At 44.2% G+C, this 18,231-nt stretch overlaps 1 pseudogene; it reads right to left on the bottom strand.

Moving 5' to 3' along the window:
- Positions 1–2,493: 2,493 nt before the first annotated feature.
- On the bottom strand, positions 2,494–13,809 carry LOC102266856 (AP-3 complex subunit sigma-1-like; annotated as a pseudogene).
- Between the last annotated feature and the right edge of the window lie 4,422 nt (positions 13,810–18,231).

Raw genomic sequence — 18,231 nt, forward strand, 5'->3', positions numbered from 1 at the left:
GGACAGTCCCCAATGACACAAAACCCCCAGGTCCAAAGTGTCAATAATGCTGATACTGAGAAACCTTGCTTAAAACCCGAGAAATAAGTCTGGAGGAGAAGGAGGTTCTGAGCACCTTCATGCATATCTTTAACAACATGACAAGTATTTTGGAACTCATTGCACAGGCCATTAGGAAGCTAATGAAGGTTTTTGAGTAGAGAGCGATGGTGAAGGTTGTGTTCTGGAGGATTAATGTCTGTGTGGAGGGAACTCAAGGATTTCAGGACATTGCGCAGCCAAATAAGCCACTTTGGTGTACTGATTATTTTGAGCTGAAGGTACTTGAAAAATGTCCAATGAAGGGAGAGGTTTGCTCTGAACTCCTCTTAGCTACCTCAAGACAGATCCTCCAAGAGAAACTCAGTAGTGATGGATCCCCTGCAGGGAGTTTTGTCCTCCAGGGCAGACTGAGTCATTGCAAGAGAGGAAACAAGAAGTTGACACCGCACTAGACAAACTTTATCCCAAACTACCATACTTCCCATCACGTCAGAGCAAATAGAAGGGGAAGAAGTGGAAACAGAGAGAGATTTCCTTTTCTTCAGCTCCAAAATTACTGTGGACAGTGACTGCAGCCGTGAAATTAAAAGACACTTGCTCCTTGGAAGAAAAGCTATGACAAACTTAGCACACTAAAAAGCAGAGACATTATTTGCCAACAAAGGTCTGTCTAGTCAAAGCTATGGTCTTTCTAGTAGTCATGTATAGATGTGAGCATTGGACCATTAACAAGGCTGAGCACCGAAGAATTGATGCTTTTGAGTTGCAGTGCTGGAGAAGACTCTTGAGAGTCCCTTGGACTGCAAGGAGAGCAAACCAGTCAATCCTAAAGGAAATTAACCTTGAATATTCATTGGAGGGACTGATGTTGAAGCTGAAGCTCCATTACTTTGGCCACCTGATATGAAGAGCCAACTCACTGGAAAAGACCCTGATGCTGGGAAAGACTGAGGGCAGGAGGAGAAGAGGGTGGCAGAGGATGAGATGGTTGGATGGTGTCATTGACTCAATGGACATGAGTTTGAGTCAACTCTGGGAGATAGTGAAGGATAGAGAAGGCTGGCATGCTTTGGTTCGTGGGGTCACAAAGAACTGGACATGACTTAGCAACTGAACAAAGACAACGCTCATACCTCTCATCTATTCTTCGAAGGGCCCATTTATCTTTCTTAAACATCATTTGCTCTCCTTTAAATTGCCTACATTCTCCCTCCCCTTTTGCTATTAAGATGATATAAAGCTCTTGAATCTCACTGCTTCTTTGAATATTCACTCTCCCCCTCCCTGTGATGTCCTTATGCACATAATATTAAGAATTAATATATTTGTATCTTTTTCTCCTGTTAGTCTGCCTGTTGTCAGTTTATTTAGTAGATCCCCCTAATGAAACTAGCAGGATTGAGGGAAAGCCTTTCCTCCCATACAGGACACCAGAGGGTAGGAGGGATCAGAGGCAGAGAATTGTGTGGGAGGTTATTGCGATTGTTAAGACTCTAATGGTAAACCTAAGTGCTTGGGAGAAAATGGAGAGGAAAATAATGAAAATTGATGGACATTAAAAAAAAAAACTTGGAAAGTAAATTACTGTGGGAGAAGAGAATGTGCTTTTTTTTTAAAGAAAACATTCATTTTAAGGTTAACAGTGCAATTCATGCAAAAATATCTTGTATGCAGAGAGTTGTGTCAACTGAACAAAACAAAACAAAACAAAACTGCACACCCTAAAGCTGAGAATTAGGCTTAAAAAAATATTTATTTATTTATTTTTGGCTGCACTGGGTCTTCACTGCTGGGCTCGGGCTTTCTCTAGTTGTAGCGAGCAGAGATACTCTCCAGTTGGCGTGTCTGGGCTTCTCACTGCTGTGGCTTCTTTTGTTGCAGAGCACAGGCTCTGGGTTAGTAGTTGGGGTGTATGCACTTAGTTGCCCCACGGTATATGGGATCTTGCTGGGCCAGGGATCAAACTCATGTCCCTTGCTTGGGCAGGCAGATGATTCTCAACCACTGGACTACCAGGGTACTCCAGGAATTGTGTTTTATTTAGGAGACTGTCTGAAGATTTAAGCCCAGGTGGTCATTTCTCCGGTAGCTCTGAGGGACTGCTCCAAAGAGTAAGGGAGAAATCAGGATATATGGGAATTTTTGCAACAAAACCCAGGTAGTTGGAATATCAAAAGATTACTGTTAATGAAAGAAAAGCCAGACATTTTAAGTCAACGATTTTAGCACTTTCTTACATATGCGAAGATGCAAGTGTCTGGGTTCATTGAGATTACTCCTCTGATAGGCATGTAAACTATCTGGACCCGTATTCGGTTTTGTCCATCCTGAATCTCCTGGGGGTTCACAGTGGTGGGGGAGGGCTGAGGCTACAGTAGCTGAGGGTTTGATGGCAGCAGCCTCTTTTGTTTCTAGATATGGCAGGTGACATTCTCATCTTCAGATATGTGCTTAGCAAAGAAGGTTATAGGAGTCATCAGGGTTGAGGTTATAGGAGTCATCAGGCTAGAAGTGACCAGCAAAATAGCAAAGGGCTAATTCTTTGGGTGGAAAGGGGTGGCAAGAGAAAAGCAGTAGCCTGAGAACTGAAGGCAATTCGTGATGTCTCTTCTCTTTCCCTGTTTTGTTTATTTTTTCCTTAAAGCCCCGTTTCTCACCAGTGTTGTAAATGATAAGAATGGAGACAGGTGCTATTTCCAGGTAGCCTGACTCCACTGGTATTCAAGATCCTTAAGTGACTGTTCATTACATTGATTAGCCAGGTGTTTCCTGGAAGGTTGACTCTCATCTGAGGACTTATCACTGAAAACTAGCCTGATCATCAATGTTTCTAGTTACTTTGGTCCTCCTCCAGTCTAGATGGTAGATTTGTATTCAAAAATGGAACATGGCCTGGATCCTTTCCTTTCCCACTGTGTGCACCAGCACGCCTGAGGTGTTGGCATTCTGTAGATTGTGGTTTTTTCTTTTGCTTTATAAGTCCAGTTACCTTGGAGTTTATTTAAACTAAGAGAAAAAGGTCATAATGTTTTCATGCAATACATACTTCATTCTTTAAATAACAATTATTGTGACAAATAACAGACATTATTAAGGAATGCTGCACTTGCGATCCATACAAAACGCCAGCATTTTGAGTTGTACACAATTTAAAGAAATGTCCTGAACACTTTTCGAAATACTGTAATAGCCGATACATAGAGGCATGCCTTAGGCGGCCACAGGAATGCAGTTTAAAAAATAAAGAAAAAAAAATCACACTGGAACTACTTGATTTCTTCAAAACCACTGAGCAAGAGAAGCATCATTGAACTTCCATACTGATTTTACATTATGTCTCTACAGTGAAGTGAAGTGAAGTGAAGTTGCTCAGTCGTGTCCGGCTCTTTGCGACCCCATGGACTGTAGCAAGCAGGCTCCTCCCTCCATGGGATTAGACCTTGACTTAAATCCAAGAGTAAAAGTTAAGACTCTCCTCCTCTATTTTTGGTAAACAACTGCATGGTAAACTTGGATGATTTTTCCCCCTGGATTTTACCTGGGAGTGGCCTTTTTGTGATTTAAAAGAGGGCAGGTTTGGCACTTTTATACTGATGTCACCAATGTCAATATTTCTTGGGATCTCAGGAAGATTCATATCCTTTACAGCTGATACAGCACGGGCTGGAGCTCCTGCTAAGCCAGCCTCAGATTTCTCCAGTTTATTTTATACATCAATTTGTGTAACAATCTCATTCATGTTGGTCTCCAACACCATTTCCCCATCACCATTTCTGCAAGAATATTGTGAACCTTGTCTACATGGAAAGTTAAATCTAGTTCACAGATGTTTTCAAAACACTTGTCTAATGTTTCCACAAATACTTGAATTAGATCTAAAACGTCAAGTTCACTTTCTGAAGAATCCACGCAGAAGACAAAATATAATGTTTCATAATGTCTATAAATCAGTTTGTTGTCAGATCCTCCAATTAATAATCCTCCTTCTAGGAAATTGCAAATATTTTCATCTCTCTTAGATACCAAATGGAATGTCTCCCCGATGATTTGCTGTTGTATATCTTCACTCTGTGATTCTGAGTCAGAGTTGGGTTGGGTTCTCCCCCACCCCTACTCCGGCGCCTTTCTAGAGATGCTCTGTAGATTGTACTTTTTTAAATCTTGTTTGGCCATGTCCCACGGCTTGGAGGACCTTAGTTCCCTGACCACGGATTGAACCCCCCTCTTAGACAGTGAAAGCATGGAGTCTTCCTAACCACTGGACCACCAAGGAGTTCTTTTGAATCTTGGTTACTGCTTCTCTGTTGTATCTCCTGTGTCTCACCAGTATTTTTCTCTCCCACAGAGCATATTAACCACAGAATTCTACAGTCTCTGCAAATCAAAAACTTGATCTGGGTGGATAGCAATGCAAGGAAGAAGGAAAGGGTATTAAGGAAAATAAAAAGACAAATGTATTTGGTTAAAAAAAGAGTGAGTGAGTGAGTGATAGTCTCTCAGTCGTGTCTGACTCTTTGCAACACCATGGACTGTAGCCTTGCAGGCTCTTCTATCCATGGAATTCTCCAGGCAAGAATACTGGAGTGGGTTGCCATTTCCTTCTTCATAAAAAAAGAGCAAAGCCCTTAAAATGACTTTTTAGTCAAGAATTACACAGAACCTTAAGAAGGAAGGAAACCCCACCATTTGTGACAGCATGGATGGACCTGGAGGAGGTTATGCCAAGTGAAATAAGCCAATCACAGAAAGACAAATACGTATGATCTCACTTATAGGTGGAATACGAAGTAGTTAAACTCACAGAAGCAGAGAGCAGAGCAGTCATCACCAGGGGCTTGGTGCAGGGGGAAACAGGGAGGTGATGGTCAAAGGGTACCAAGTGTCACATTTTAATGGCTGTTACTTATTTACTCAAAATTTAGTTTTCTTGTTTAAAAAATTCTTTCTGAGAAACCACGCTGCAGTCAACAACTTTCTGTGTAGATCATTTTGCACATACATAACAAGTACCACCAGAGAATACATTCCTAAAAAAAGAATTGTTGTGTCCAAGGGTGTGTGCATTTGTAGTTATGATAGATAGTGCAAACAATCTTCCTTAGGGATATACTCAGATTAACCTCCCTGTACAATATACAACGTACAGGGTGGTTCTCATGTTTAAAATTTTTTGTTCTTCTGATACAGAAATCATAGCTTGTTGAACTTTTATTTTTACAGTGTGACTGAACATCTTTTCATATGTTCAAGAGACATTTTAAGACATTTAAGACATTCTTGGACTTTCCTGGCAGTCCAGTGGCTAAGACTCCGAGTTCCCACTGCAGGGGGCTCAGGTTTGATTCCTGGTGGGGGACCTAGTTCCCACAGGCCACAGTAAAGACTTTGCATGCCACAACTAAAAATCCTGCACGCCACGACAAAGATCAAAGATCCTGCTTGCCACAACTAAGGCCCGGTGCAGCCGAATAAATAAATAATAATAAAAAAAAACTTTGTAAAAAAATTCACATTCTTAATGCTCCCCAGTCTTGTGAATCCTTGGCAAGATCCAGTTTGTCCATAGGTCAGCTGAGTCAGTAGCTTCCTCTCGTTGGGCTGGACCTTAGCTTTCCTTCCTCTTGATGATGTTTACTGAACCGATGGGCCACACGTTCCCTCTTTCTGTGGCTCTGAAAGAGCTCTCCCTGCACAGAGGGTAGCTTGGCCTCCCCTGGCCTTTCTACCATCCTCTGCTGATGCAATCCCTTCTCCCTCACTAGCATCACCTGCCTCAGACGGCTGATCTGTGGATGCCACAGTCGCAGCCCAGTCCTGGCCTCTGCTGCACTGACCCAACCTTTACCTCTGACTTTCTTGGCTGCCTGTTGTCATCCAGGCCCATCTAGAGTCCATTCTTTCCTAGCCTGACTCCGGTTACCTACTCTCAATGCAACTGATGCTCTGACTAACTCCCCGTAGTGATGACCTCTATCCCTTCTTTGAGAATATGCTGTATCTACCCAGCACTGTTGTCTTCGTCAGTTGCTGCTATAACAAAATACCACAGACCAGGTAGCTTATAAATGACCAAAGTTTATTTCTCACAATTCTAGAAGCTGGAAAAATCCAAGATCAGGCCCCGACTGATTTGGGGTCTGCCAAGGGCCCATTTCCTGGTTCATAGATGGCTGTCTTTCCCCTGAGTCCTCAGCATGGCAGAAAGGGTAAAGGAGCTCTCTGAAGTCTTTTTGTGAGCCCATTGACTATAGTCTGCCAGGCTCCTCTGTCCATGGGATTCTCCAGGCAAGAATACTGGAATGAGTTTGCCATTCCCTTCTCCTAAGGATCTTCCTGACCCAGGCATCAAATCCACATTTCCTTCATTATAAGCGGATTCTGTACCCCTTGAGCTACTAGGGAAGCCCCTCTTAACTCTTTCAGTTCAGTTCAGTTCAGTTCAGTTGCTCAGTAGTGTCTGACTCTTTGAGACCCCATGAATGTCCATCACCAACTCTCGGAGTCTACCCAAACCCATGTCCATCGAGTCAGCGATGCCATCCAGCCATCTCATCCTCTGTTGGCCCCTTCTCCTCCTGCCCCCAATCCCTTCCAGCATCAGGGTCTTTTCCAATGAGTCAACTCTTTGCATCAGGTGGCCAAAGTATTGGGGTTTCAGCTTCAACATCACTCCTTCCAATGAACACCCAGGACTGATCTCCTTTAGGATGGACTGGTTGGACCTTCTTGCAGTCAAAGGGACTCTCAAGAGCCGTCTCCAACACAAAGTTCAAAAGCATCAATTCTTTGTCGCTCAGCTTTCTTCACAGTCCAACTCTCACACCCATACATGACCACTGGAAAAACCATAGCCTTGACTAGATGGACCTTTGTTGGCAAAGTAATGTGTCTGCTTTTGAATATGCTAGGTTGGTCATAACTTTCCTTCCAAGAATTAAGCGTCTTTTAATTTCATGGCTGCAGTCACCATCTGCAGTGATTTTGGAGCCCCCCAAAATAAAGTCTGACAGTGTTTCCACTGTTTCCCCATCTATTTCCCATGAAGTGATGGGACCGGATGCCATGATCTTCGTTTTCTGAATGTTGAGCTTTAAGCCAACTTTTTCACTCTCCTCTTTCACTTTCATCAAGAGGCTTTTGAGTTCCTCTTCACTTTCTGCCATAAGGGTGGTGTCATCTGCATATCTGAGGTTATTGATATTTCTCCCAGGAAACTTGATTCCAGGTTGTGCTTCTTCCAGCCTAGCGCTTCTCATGATGTACTCTGCGTATAAGTTAAATAAACAGGGTGACAATATACAGCCTTGACGTACTCCTTTTCCTATTTGGAACCAGTCTGTTGTTCCATGTCCAGTTCTAACTGTTGCTTCCTGACCTGCATATAGGTTTCGAGAACTCTATTTTAAGGAGGAGGAAACTGACACTCAGAGAAGGTACATAAACTCCTCAAGGGCAATAGATGGAGATGGAGGAAGATTGAGGAGGGCATTGGTGGAGTGAGAACTCTGTTCTCTCCTTTGCTCTAAAGTGCATGCTGCCCACTGCCCCAGTGGCGGTGCTAACCAGGTCTTGAGTTCTGGGGTTTGCTCTTGGTTGCTCTCTGGGGCTTGCCACCGTGTCTCTCCAGTTCATGTACACCTTTCTCTCTCTCATCTGTTGAAAAATGTCTTCCTCTGCAAACTGGTCGGATCTATTTTTAGGGAGATGAGTGGGAGGGGAGAAACCACTTCACGGGCCTCTAGCACAGGGGCTGTAGCCCAGAATGACTCAGGTCTTGAGGTTTACCCTTCAGACTTCCTCTTCCTAAGGCACCTACGCGCTGGGGTCGAAGTTTGAGGAGGGAGTGGAGAAGGATGGGGAAGGGTGTCGCATCGTAGAGAACCCATCACTCCATTCTGCGCTGACTCCCTCTCCTGCCTGGGCTGGCATGCCCCTCTTTCCCAGATGCCTCCCTCCCTCACCCGGGATTATTCTCTCAGGAGCCTCTTTATTCTCCTTGCAATCAATCTGGCGTCTGTCAGGCACCCAGGGCATCAGATCCATGCATAGGTAGATCCCTTATACCATGTGGTCCCCAAAGGCCTCCTCACCTCAAAAGGGTCTATCAAGTCAGGGACTGCCCCTAGATCATTGTTTAAGGGTCTCTGAACCCTCCAGTGCACAAGAGGCTCACTCTGTGCTGAACATTCCGAAAGGCCAGCTACACATACAGATATGCCCGGGCCTTAACCATGGCTCCATCAGACCCTGCCTTAACATCATCTGCCCCTTCCTCTAAGCCCTGTTCTGTGGTCTTGCCTGGACAATGGACTAAACAGTCTCTTAAAGTTGAATTAACTTTAGCTTGTATTTCTGTCTTTGGTCTCTTGGTATCACTGTTTCCTTTCTTTACTTCTTTTTTCCATTTCATTTTATTTTTATTTAACTATTGTTGATTTATGACACTGTGGTGGTTTCAGGCGTACAACTTCAGATTCTTTCCCATTATAGGTTATTACAAGATACTGAATGTAGTTGCTTCTGCTATATGGTAGGTCCTTGTTGTTTATCTATTTTAGATATAGCAGTGTGTTTCTTGGAGAAGGCAATGGTACCCCACTCCAGTACTCTTGCCTGGAAAATCCCATGGATGGTGGAGCCTGGTAGGCTGCAGTCCATGGGGTCGCTAAGAGTCGGACATGACTGAGCGACTTCACTTTCACTTTTCACTTTCATGCATTGCAGAAGGAAACGGCAACCCACTCCAGTGTTCTTGCCTGGAGAATCCCAAGGACGGGGGAGCCTGGTGGGCTGCAGTCCATGGGGTCGCATAGAGTTGGACATGACTGAAGCGACTTAGCAGCAGCAACAGCAGCAGCAGCAGTGTGTTTCTATTAATCCCATAATCCTAATTTACCCCTCCCCCTTGCCTTTTCCCTTTGGTGACCATAAATTTGTTTTCTTTGTCTATGAGTCTGTTTTTGTTTTGTAAATAAGTTGATTTGTATTATTTTTTAAGATTTCTCACGTAAGTGATACCATATGTTGGTCTTCCTCTGCTGGACTTGATTGACTTTGTATGGTAACCTCTAGGTCCATCCAACACAGTCTCTTAATCGTCCATCTGGTCTCAGTGCCACTCCCTTGGGCAGCTGCTACTTCGCTGGCTCATTCCAAAAAGCTGGATTCAAACCCTTCCTTCCTAGTGCCCTTCTCAGACACACATATACATACACCCTTGAAAGATCCAAGATTTTTGGAGTCAAAAAAGTCCTTCCCAATAGAAGCTTTATTTTGTAACTTGTGGCATTAACAGTCTGGCTGGAAATGAGGTGCTGTGGAGGAGCTGGTTCTAGTGGATGGACACAATGTGGGAGCAATAACCTCGGGGGCTCGATAGCCAGGTTCTACTCTGCTCATGTGAGTTCTTCAGGGAAATCACTTTGCTCCCAGAGCCTCATGTTTTCTCATCTGTAAGTGATGGGACTGGACTAGCTGGTCTCTGGACTTGTGAGGAGAGGGAGACTGTTGTCAGTCTTCAGGAAAGCAGGTTAGCAGGGCCACCAATTTCCAGCCACAGAGAGAAGAGAACACATCTTTTCCTTACACAGTCTGGCCCAGGTTCTCAGTCTTGACCTCACTGACATTTTGGACCAGATAATTCTTTGTTGTGGGGGGTAGTGGTTCCTGTGTATTGTAGAATGTTTAACAGCACCCCCAACCCATACCAATAGAATCCCCTCTCTAGTCATGACAACCAAAAATATTTTCAGGCATTGCCAAATATCCCATGGGGTCAGGGCAAGATCCCTTCCAGTTGAGAACTACTGGTCTACCTTATGCAAGTCTTCCCTAGTTGGCTCAGGCAGTAAAGAATCTGCCTGCCATTGAAGACCCAGGTTCAATCCTGGAGTTGGGAAGATCCCCTGAAGAAGGGAATGGCAATCCACTCCAGTATTCTTTCCTGGAAAATTCCATGGGCAGAGGGGCCTGGCGGTCTACAGTCCATGCGATTGCAAAAAGAGTTGGACACGACTGAGAGGCTAATACTTTCACTTTCACCCTATGCAACTTGTATAGATTTTCTTCCTGGAATAAAGTCTTTCTTCCAAGTGAGCCAGCGTGTAGACCACAAGGGTACTACTGCCTTCCTCTGTAGGTTGTAACCCGAGGGCTGTGGACACTGATCACAGCAGGTTTAGTTGTGGTGGGCTTATTTTCATTTCTCTGTATTTGCTCTGATCTTAAGCATCTTTACACTGGCTACCTGGGAAGCAGTGGTGTCTAACGAGTGTTTGAAGCTCTGAAAGAGATGAATGTTGGCCCACAGAAAATATGTTTCCTCTGAATTCTTTTTTTAATTTTGGAGAGACAAGGAGACTGTAAACTGACTCCAAGAAGCTTATCTTAGTTGACACTCCAAAACATCTAATCATTGCTCTAGGCTGCCTGTGGTATGATAGGAGAGCCTTCACTTTGAGGGGCCTGAGTGCTCGATGGGGCTGGTTAGACAGCATTAGCCACAGAGCAGCTGGATTTTGAAGCTGTGTTCAACAATGGAAGCCAATGTAACCAACCCATAGACCTAGGTCACTACAGAGGGCAGACCTATGAACCAGGAGGAAATCAGTTTGCTCCTCGGGGTGAGGTGGGGGGATGGGAATCACTCAATGCAACCTAAACAGATCCAGCTTCCAAGGGGTTCCAAGGAACACCACCCTCATGGGATGCAGGTAAACTGTGGGACTGGCCCCCATCCCTGCACAGTGCGCCTGTCAAGAGATCTGAGGTCAGGCTGCCCTCCCAGGGTCAGCCTTGAGGGAGAAGGGGCTGGGAGGAGACTTCATGCCAAGGTCAAGTGCAGCTTGAGGGGTGAGTCGGGAGGCTGGTGGGGAAGATACCAGATCTGGCTGTGAAGCCCAGTCCTCTTTCCCTTGGAGTTACTGATTCTCTAGGGGAACTTCACATATTTTCAGCAAGAGCTCTCAGTACCATCCCATCTGCATTCATCTGGTTCTTCCCTTAGTAATTTCTTCTCCTTCCCCAAATTCTCACCCTAGACCTGCAGCCAGTCTGGTTTGTGATTCCCCCGGGCTGGCATTGCAGGTCAAGAGGAGATGGGGGTGGCAGTGTCTGCATAGACAGATGCTAGGAGTGTTAGAAGTGGGGCGTTTCTGTAGCTTTTATTCCCTCATTTGCCTCCCACTCAGTCTCTGCACCTCACTTGTAAGAACTACTATTATGAACTCTGGATTTTTCCTATAGCATTGCTCTCCCCACCTACCTGAACCTCTTTTTTTTTTTTTTTTTTTAATTTCTTTTGGCCACACTGTGTGGCGTGTGGGACTTCAGCTCCCCTGACCAGGGATCAGACCTGTGCCCCTGAACCCACGCCCCCCTGTACTGGCAGCAAGGAGTGTTAACTACTGGACCACCAGAGAAGTCCCCACCTCCTGGAACTTCTGATTGTCCTTTAACGCTTAATTCAAAGCTACCGCCTCAGGAAAGACTTCCTATCACCTTAGTCTGACTTGGAGTCCCTCACGTATGCTCCTATAACGTCAGTGCTCCGTCTTTGAAGTCTGATCCTCTTCAGTCTGTGTCTGTTTTCATGTTTCTTTCCTCACCATTTGCTGGACTCTTTAAAGACAGAAATAAAATCTTCTGTCTCTATATGCTTTAGACATTTCAGCATTATCCCTAATTTATTAATAAATAGTCCTACTATTTATTCAGTAGGCTATAAACAAGTATCTGTTGACCAAATCAATAAAGATAATTTAGAGAGCCCATCAGAATTCCTGGGTGGAGTTTTTAAAATATACATTGCTAGATCCACCCCTGGGCATACAAATCCTCCAGGTTTGGACTGGGGTTCATGGATCTGCCTTTTGAAAAAGTCTCATAATAATTTTGAGGTTCACTCATGGTTAAAAACCACAGACTTCATTAGATCTATTCTACTCACTCTGAAGCTAGAGGGGGGAAGGGACTTATCTAATATCATGCGGACTTGAACTAAATATCCAAATATCCATACCAGCAATCATGCCCTTTCTTCTACTTTCTAAAAAAATAAAAGAAAATAGAAATGTGTTAGGAAGAAGAGATTTGATGTGAGGCAGAAACAAAATATCGGGATGAGCTAAAAGTTCTTTGGCTCTTCAACAACAATAATTACCATTAATGATAATAAACCCCATTGTGGCTGGAAGGATAGACATTACTTATGATGGAACAGATGTTTGGGAGAAAAACTGCAGCACCACTCAGCTGGTGACAGTCAGAGGAGGGATACAGCCCCGATCGCCCCGCTTCCTTGCTTGTGAGGCATGTGGACCGCATTTGCCTAGATAAACATCCATACACAGAGCCATTCTTGGATTGCTGGAGGAGGGAGGGGTGCCGAGTGCCTTTAGTCCTGTGATCCCATTTTAGAGAAGAGGAAACTGAGGCTGGGAATGGGAGTGGGGAGTGACCTCAGGAGCTGCAGCCAGTTAGTGGAAAAACTGGGCCTGTAATCTAGTTCCCAACTCTTTGCCAAGTATGTGTACACTGGTTATTCCTGAACAATGCAGTTAAATGTTTTCAGGTTGATTCCCTCAGGAGTCCCCAAAAGTGTCCACTTCAACCTGATTTTTTAACCTAGCAATTCAGATTTGATGGAGCCAGGGTCTCCACCATAAGGAATTCAACTTCCTCTTGGAGGTATTCTGCCTGTCCACTCAGTTGGGCCTCCTTGGACCACTTGAGGGGAAAGTGAAAGTGAAAGCTGCTCACTCGTGTCCAACTCTTTGTGACCCCATGGACTATACAGTCCATGGAATTCTCCAGGCCAGAATACTGGAGTGGGTAGCTGTTCCCTTCTCTAGGGGATCTTCCCAATCCAGGGATCAAATCCAGGTCTCCTGCACTGCAGGAGGATTCTTTACCAACTGAGCTATCAGGGAAGCCCCTACTTGAAGGGATGGCCTTTGAAATTCCACAGGACTTTGTCAACAAAGGTCTGTCTAGTCAAAGCTACGGTTTTTTCAGTAGTCATGTATGGATGTGAGAGTTGGACCATAAAGAAAGCTGAGCACCAAAGAATTGATACTTTTGCACTATGGTATTGGAGAAGACTCTTGGGAGTCCCTTAGACTGCAAGGAGATCCAACTAGTCAATTCTAAAGGAAATCAATCCTGAATATTCATTGGAAGGACTGGTGCTGAAGCTGGAACTCCAATACTTTGGCACCTGATGTGAAGAACTGACTCATTAAAAAAGACCCTGATGCTGGGAAAGATTGAAGAGAGGAGGAGAAGGGGACGACAGAGGATGAGGTGGTTGGATGGAATCCCCGACTCAATGGGCATGAATTTGAGTAGGCTCTGGGAGTTGGTGATGGACAGGGAAGCCTGGTGTGCTGCAGTTCATTGGTTCACAAAGAGCTGGACACGACTGAGCGACTGAACTGAACTGAACTGAACTGAGGCATTCTCACTTGTTTTGACCCTAGTCTTCATGATTGGAAGTGGACATTACCATCTGTCACCTTCAAGTCTGGAGGAACAAACTCTTTACTCCGATTATATTTACCCGCATGCTTCCAAAAACTCACTTTCTCTGCTGCTTCCAATGATTTCCTCCACTTTGAGTTCTTCTTCATGTCAGCATCTCCACTTACCAAAATCCTTCCCATCCTTACAAACCTCACCCGTGTTCCTGTCCCCTGCGAGGCAGCCTTGTCCATTCTCTGGGGTCTTCGAGCTCTCCTCCTTTTCAGTGCTTGCAGGAGTGTGTATCATCCACACCAATCCCTCGGTGTGTGTCACGCTACCTTGTTTTAGGCTTGGGGACACAGTTTTCCCGGCTGGGTGACAAGCCCCTGGGACCACAGTACACGTGAGCTATTAATTCTCTGCAGAGTACGTGCTGCGGGGTAACTCAAATCAACAAACGTTTATTGTGCTTTGTGTGGTGCTACCTTGGGACTTCTTGTTATGGGGAAAATAAATGTACTTATTGTTCAAAGCTCCTTTTATTTGGGTTTGCGCTTCCCTGTAGCCAAAAGCTGCATGACTGATATATACACCGCTTAAGTAAATAGGTGTGAGGGTGGACACAGGGTTTTTCTAAGGTCTACTTCAATTTGAAGGGCAAATGAAGGGGAATGAGGGAAGAGGGGGAGTTAAGAATCAGTGTGTGTGTATGCATGTGCGTGTGTGTGCGCGTGTAAAAGCACAAAGCTAAAGGAAGCAGAGAGTGAATGTGTGCCCGTGGGAGAAGGCAGGAGGGAGGAGGACATTTATTTAGAAGCAGATGAAAATAATGAACTCCTCGTGCAGAATGACTCCAATATGGAGTGTTAAAATCTGGGTATTCTTTTTTAAAATAAGCATTTCTCGAGTGCCCCGGGTTGGCTAGGGGTGGCTAATAACACTCTATTTTTTAAAACTTCAGCTCACCTCATCCAAACCAGTGCTTCCTAACATGAAATTTGATTTTACTTTCAATAGATAAGGAAAATAGTTTTTATTCTCCATTTAGGTTAGAAGCAATTCTGGCAGCAGTTCAGACACTCCTCAGGGCACCAAGAATAACCAGCAGCTTATCTTTGTGAAGGTCTTTTTGGGGCCCGTTTTTCATTTTCTGGGATTTTTCTTTTCTAGCCTTCTGAATTTTCTTTCTTTTTTTGTTTCACAGTTTTCATTTATTTTTCATCACGTCTGTCTTCTTTGACATTCCTCCATGGTTTCCTTTTTGAGGTCTCACATTTATTCCTCCCTGGAATGAGCATCTCATGTGAATGGAGGGGGTAGATTTGGGGTCCTCAGAGTAGCAGGAGAGCAGTTTGGTAAAGTAGAGAAGTTCTTGGATGAGGGCGCGGGAGTCTGGGTTTGCGTGCAGGGTTTTATCACTAACAGGCTGGGTGACCTTGGGCAAAATCGCAAATTCTTGGTATTGCCTTAGGGCCCTTATCTCTAAAGAGGATTTGACCAGTATGATCTCCAGGCATTAACTTTCTGTGCCTTTTATAAAAATACAGCTGTATTTAAGAAGTGAGATTTGCCCTGGTACTTGGAAATATGGGTCTTTGGTGATAATTAGCACTGGATTTAAAAGTCGTTTTGTGTTCTGCAACTTTGTGGTTACTCGAGCTTTCTAAATGAGGGCTGGGATTTGGGACCAGCATTTCCCAGGTTGTTATCCATCAAACACAGGAAACTTTTCCAGATAGGAGCCTACTCTGAAGGAAACAGGGAGATAGAATAGTAACAGTCCTTGATTTGTGCGTGTGTTTTTAATTGTGGTAAAGACATAAAACAAAATATACCCTATTAACTACTGTTTAATTGTACAGTACAGTACTGTTAGCTCTCAATGCACTTGAATTTCCAGAACTGTTTCATCTGACATGATTGTAACTCTATTCATGGTATAGCAACTCCTATGCCCTCTCTTTCCCCCAGCCTCTGGAAACCACATTCTACTCTCCATTTCTATCAGTTTAGATACTTATCAGGGGAATTCACACAGAATTTGCTTTTCTGTGATTGTCTTATTTCACTTAGCATACTGTCTATAAGGTTTATTGTGTTATAGAATGTCACAGACTTCCTTCTTTTAAAAGGCTGAGTAATGCTGCGATTCATGGGGTCGCAAAGAGTCGGACATGACTGAGCGACTGAACTGAACTGAATATTCCTTGACTTGTATTCTAAACTAGACTTTTTCCTGAGTCTTATACAAATAAAATTAAACCAGATATTTTGTCTCAATGCACTTTGCTGCTCCTGTGGGTGGTTCATGGTGCCCTCACCAATGTAAAAACTTTTTGGGCAGATTGGCCTAGTACCCACTCACATATAAGGATGGTTCTCTTTACCCCTGATGTATTCTCAATGTTACATGATTATTTTTTTTTTTAACTATTTTTCATTAGAGTTGTTGTTCAGTCACTAACTCATGTCTGACTCTTTGTGACCCCCATGACCGCAGACACTGTCCCGTGATTTTGGAGCCCAAGGAAAAAAAAAATCTGACACTGTTTCCATTTTTTCCCCATCTATTTGCTAAGATGTGATGGGACCAGATGCCATGATCTTAGTCTTCTGAATGTTGAGTTTCAAGCCAGCAGTTTCACTCTCCTTTTTCACCCTCATCAAGAGGCTCTTTAGTTCCTCTTCACTTTCTGCCATTAGAGTGCTATCATCTGCATATCTGAGGTTGTTGATATTTATCCTGGCAATCTCGATTCCAGCTTGTGATTCATCCAGCCTGGCATTTTGCATGATATACTCTTCATAGAAGTTAAATAAGCAGGCTGACAATATACAGCTTTTTCTAGAGTTAGGTTTATACATAGCAGAAATCTTTGTCTATAAACATGGCCTTTTAAATAGAATGATCCGACTTTTTGGGACAATCTTGATTCTTGTCTTGACTCTGCACATCCTTGGGCAAACGTCTTCCCAATGTGGGGCTCAGTTTCCTCATCTGTAAAATGGAGAGGTGAGAGTAGATTACTTGTCCTTGTTGAGGGTCATTTTTCCCTTCAGTGGACATTTGGCAATGTCTGAGGACAGATGCTGCTGGCATCTACTGAGTAGGGGCCAGGGATGCTGGCCTCCAGGGCCCAGGAGAGGCCTCTTCCCTCCTCAATGAAGAACTATCCAGCCCCAGATGTCAATAGTGCTGAAGCTGACAAGTCCTGGGCTAGCTAATGTCTACCATCTCTAAAATGCCATGATGCTTTCCATCTCTTCAGCTTTCCCCTTCATACTCTCATTGGCTTGGGCCCGAAACACAAGTATAAAGTAGGAGAATTTGTCTACCTTCTCTCTTCTCCTTTCATACACTGTCCTTCCCAAGCTTTCATTCTCTTTTCCTTTCCTTCACTGTTTCATCATAATGTGGGCTGGGTTTAAGAGGAGTATTCTTCTGAACAGAGTTGAAACTCTAGGTGGCATCAGGCTGGCTCAAGGGGGGAAGACATCTGATCAGCCTAGGTCTTTGCTCCCACATGGCTTCCTTCTCATGCTTTGAGTCCATGTGTGACTACCCCTCCTCCCCCCTTAATCTGCCCAGTTATGTTAGCTGTGGAGTACACTACAGTTTAATTTCAAAGCAAGATGATGTTTAGTTTCCAGCTGCTGTTAGATTTTGCTCTTTATGTTTTCCTACCCTCACAGTCCCTGTCTTACCCAGAATTTTAATGTGTAAAAGTAAAATCATCGGTCTATCTGCCTATGTGTACTTACTCCAGAGAACTAAAGATACTCCTTGTATATGACCTTGGCTTTAAGGCAATCTTTAATGATCTCTGGCATGTCTTCTATAATAGAAATACATTAACTATTCAAGCACATAAGCCAGAGTCTATGTGTAATCTTTGATAACTCCCTATCTCTCATCTCTCAGACTGAATCCATCTCCAAGCCCTATTGATTTTGCCTCCTAAATATCCTCCAAATCCCACCACTTAATGCCCCCTCTGTCAGTAACTCCAGGGCAAATTCCTATCACCTCAACCTGGACCACAATCATCTACTCTTGACCACTTCAAACAGATCCTTCTTAGCCCCCTCCAGTCTTTTCTTCACATTGAGACAAGAGCCACCATCTCAAAACAGAAACAAGAGCACATCAACCTCCATCGTAAAATCCTTCACTGGCTTCTTACCCCACTGAGGACAAAGGCAGAGCTCATTTCCAGGGCCCTTATGATCCTCTGGGATCCTGCAGAATCCTTCTCTACTCTCTTCCCTCTGCCCCCAGCTGCTTCTCTGGACACTTCTTCTCCTGCTTCTTCTCCTTTTTTTGGTAATATTTATTTATTTGGCTATGCCAGGTCTTGGTTGTGGCACTGGGGACCTTTGCTGTCTTTGGAACATGCAGGGTCTTTACTTGTGGCATGTGAACTCTTAGTTGTGGCGTGTAGGATCTAGTTCCCTGACTACAGGTTGAACCTGGGCCCCAGCACTGGGGACATGGAGACTTAGCCACTGGACCTCCAGAGAAGTTCCTCCTACCACACTTTCCTCATTATTTTCTGTTCTAGTGAGAGTGGCCATCTTTCAGTCCCTGAAACTCTTCGTGTTTCTTCCCATCTCAGGGCTTTTGCACAAGGTTTTCTCCTATTCTCTCCTCTCTCACTCCAACTTCCTGTCTTAAGGTGGGTTCTCCAAGAAGTCTTGTCCTGACACTGGAACATGAGTTTGTCTAGT

Source organism: Bos mutus, chromosome 24 (genome assembly GCF_027580195.1).
Source record: "Bos mutus isolate GX-2022 chromosome 24, NWIPB_WYAK_1.1, whole genome shotgun sequence".
NCBI classification, from domain to species: Eukaryota; Metazoa; Chordata; class Mammalia; order Artiodactyla; family Bovidae; genus Bos; species Bos mutus.